Raw genomic sequence first — 4,199 nt, forward strand, 5'->3', positions numbered from 1 at the left:
CCTGGGTTCCTGACGGCCCCCGACTGTTACTTTGTGGCTGAGCGACAGGGCAGGTTGAGACCACCTAGGAGAGAGGTGGGCCTGGCCCTGGTCGGCGTTTGCAGATACTTAACACGCTTAACGAGTTCTTGGTATTTGATCTGAGTCTGGCCATTTGGTCTATACGCACTAACCATCTATGCGGGAGTAGTTATGGGTATCCCGGCGTCGTGGTATCAGCCGAAACTCTTTTTGACGTCAGCGACTGAGTGGCGCGCGCCGCATTGGACCGTAAGCTCGCGCTTGTATTAAGGGGGCTAGGTCTGCTTCCGGCCGCGTATGCAACGTGCAGGTGTGCATAGGGCGATGGGCCCAGACCCCTGCGCGCATAGGGTTAGACCGGCGTGCTGACCTCTCTGTTGAGCCTAGGTGGGGCTGCGACGTGTTGATCTTACGAGGCCGGGCATGACCCAGAAAAGTGTGTCCGGCCAAATGGGATCGAGCGTGTTGGGTTATGTGGTGCACCCCTGCAGGGAAGTTTATCTATTTGAATAGCCGTGTCCCTCGGTAAAAGGACGACCCGGAGTTGTACCTCGACCTTATGACAACTAGAACTGGATACTTAATAAAACACACCCTTCCAAGTGCCAGATACAACCCGGTGATCGCTCTCTAACAGGGCGACGAGGAGGGGATCGCCGGGTAGGATTATGCTATGCGATGCTACTTGGAGGACTTCAATCTACTCTCTTCTACATGCTGCAAGATGGAGGTGGCCAGAAGCGTAGTCTTCGTCAGGACTAGCTATTCCCCCTTATTCTGGCATTTTGCAGTTCAGTCCACTGATATGGCCCTTTACACATATACCCATGCATATGTAGTGTACCTACTTGCTTGCGAGTACTTTGGATGAGTACTCATGGTTGCTTTTTTCCCTCTTTTCCCCTTTCTATACCTGATTGTCGCAACCAGATGCTGGAGTCCAGGAGCTAGAGATCCCGAGGATGATTCTACATGGAGTTCGACTTCGAGGAGTAGTTAGGAGGTCCCAGGCAGGAGGCCTTGCCTTTTCGACCGTTGCTACTTTTGTGCTAGCCTTCTTAACGCAAACTTGTTTAACTTATGTCTGTACTCAGATATTGTTGCTTCCGCTGACTCGTCTATGATCGAGCACTTGTATTCGAGCCCCTCGAGGCCCCTGGCTTGTATTATGATGCTTGTATGACTTATTTATGTATTAGAGTTGTGTTGTGATATCTTCCCGTGAGTCCCTGATCTTGATCGTACACATTTGCGTGCATGATTAGTGTACGGTCAAATAAGGGGGCGTCACAAACTCCCACTTGAGCTCGGTTGCATCACCTGCACTGGTATCGTCGGCACCTGCAACTGTTTTGGTAGAATCTGTGAGTCATGAGGACTCAGCAATCATACACCCGCGAGATCAAGACTATTTAAGCTTATAAGGAGGATGGGGTAATGAGGTGGAGCTGCAGCAAGCACTAAGTATATATGGTGGCTAACATACCCAAATAAGAGTGAGAAGAGGAGCAACGCAACGGTCACGAAGCTAGAAATGATCAGGAAGTGATCCTGACACTGCTTACGCTCATACATAACCCAAACCGTGTTCACTTCCCGGACTCCGCCGAAAAGAGACCATCACGGCTACACACGCGGTTGATGTATTTTAATTAAGTCAAGTGTCAAGTTCTCTACAACCGGACATTAACAAATTCCCATCTGCCACATAACCGCGAGCACGGCTTTCGAAAGATAATACCCTGTAGGGGTGTCCCAACTTAGCCCATTATAAGCTCTCACGGTCAACGAAGGATGTTCCTTCTCCCGGGAAGACCCGATCAGTCTCGGAATCCCGGTTCACAAGACATTTCGACAATGGTAAAACAAGACCAGCAAAGCCGCCCGAATGTGCTGACAAATCCTGATAGGAGCTGCACATATCTCGTTCTTAGGGCACACCGGATGAACACTACGTACAACTAAAACCAGACCTCAAGTTTCCCCGCGGTGGCGCTGCAAGTGGCTCTAGTTTGGACCAGCACTCAGAGGAGCACTGGCCCGGGGGGTTAAATAAGATGACCCTCGGGCTCGCGAAAACTCAAGGGAAAAAGGCTTAGGTAGGCAAATGTAAAACCAAGGTTGGGCCTTGCTGGAGGAGTTTTATTCAAGGAGAACTGTCAAGGGGGTCCCATAAATCACCCAACCGCGTAAGGAACGCAAAATCAAGGAACATAACACCGGTATGACGGAAACTAGGGCGGCAAGAGTGGAACAAAACACCATGCATAAGGCCGAGCCTTCCACCCTTTACCAAATATATAGATGCATTAATTAAATAAGAGATATTGTGATATGCCAAAATATCCATGTTTCAACATGGAACTAACTTCAACTTCACCTGCAACTAGCAACGCTATAACAAGGGCTGAGCAAAAGCGGTAACTTAGCCAAACAACGGTTTGCTAGGAAAGGATGATTAGTGGCTTGACATGGCAACATGGGAGGCATGATATAGCAAGTGGTAGGTAGCGCAGCATAGCAATAGAACGAACAACTAGCAAGCAAAGATAGAAGTGATTTCGAGGGTATGGTCATCTTGCCTGCAAGGTTCTCAGAGTTGTCGAAAGCTTGATCCTCGTAAGCGTTCTCAACAGGTTCCTCATAAGCGTTCTCATCTCCCGGCTCTACCAAAAGCAAGAACACAAGCAAAGGACCAACAATCAATCACGGGAAATGCACAAGCAACATGATGCAATACATGGCATGATATGCGAGATGTGATATGCAATGCATATGCGTGCTCTGGAAGGGAAAAGTTGAACAAGGCATCAACTTGTCAAACCAAGTATGCCGCTGGAAAGATGAAATGATTTTGGTTGAAATCGATATAAGGATCACTGGAATCGGATGCACGGTTTGCAAATGACAAGCAAAACAAGGATGGCACAATTTTGCGATTAACAGCACGATGCTACTTAGTATGCAACAAGAAGCTAAGCTACTGCACTCCAACATAACAACAAAGCATATGACAGTGATGTACTCAAGATGCTTGACAAAACATGAACACTGAGTTACGGCTAAATCACAAAAGAGAAGGTTCAAACAAGCATGGCAGAAGTCCAAAAGATACCAGCTTCACAGACTTGGTGAAAATACTGAACATGGCATAAACAGCATCGGGAAGCCATGTTTAGAGCAAGCAATCAACACGCTACAGGAACTTATCATAGCACAACAAGGCATGTCATGAATCTACTAAATGCATAGAACAAAAGTCCCTTACTGACCATGAGCCAAAAAGGATCAGAAGATATGATGGCACCCATGTAAACATAGCAAGTTTTATTAACAGTTTCAGACTTGGCAGGAAACAGAGCATGGTATAACCAGAATTATGAAGGCATCTTTGTGAGCTCGATTCACTCATCACAAAGCATTGCATGACAAAACAAGCATACCAACAGCAAGGTGGCATGTTCATGAAGCTAACCATGGCAAGAACAAGTCCATAGCATGCATGGATCACTAGCAACAACCATGGCAAATTTGATTAACATGTTAACATTCTGCCAGGAACATTTTATAGCAAACGTAGACCAAGATTGAGACATGCTAGGGCACTCCATAATTTCAAACAGGGGCATGGATGGATAGAGCATATCTATATGTCCAAAACATCCCTACTGAACATACTCAAAAGAAGTATGGATGTCACTGTAGCAACATGGATACATGGCATCACAATAACAGCAGGAAAAGAACTTAGCAAAATCCTAAGTCCCTGAAAACAGAAACATCACGAAGCCTAGTTTGCATGCTTGTGCTAGTCACCACATAGATCACAAAAATACATGGAAAGCACCTCTGTAAAGAAGGCATGACATAGTTCAAAACACATGTAGAGCTCATGCTCATAAGATGCACACATCAAATGCAAAAAAATGACAAATCATCGTATTCTTATAAGTAACAGCAGTAAATAACATATAGCACTCTTGCAACGATGATTTAGGCATCAAGATGAACTCAAACAAACATGGCACAATGGAACAAAATGAATATAATCTCCTGATGAACATCTTGATATACCATGCGCATGAAACGGAGCAGTATGCAAAGAGATATGACATGATAACCAGGGCATCATAACGTGACAGAAAAAGGACTTGCACGGATTTTTCACCTCCGAAATC

This window comes from Aegilops tauschii, chromosome 4 (assembly GCF_002575655.3).
Source record: "Aegilops tauschii subsp. strangulata cultivar AL8/78 chromosome 4, Aet v6.0, whole genome shotgun sequence".
NCBI lineage: Eukaryota > Viridiplantae > Streptophyta > Magnoliopsida > Poales > Poaceae > Aegilops > Aegilops tauschii.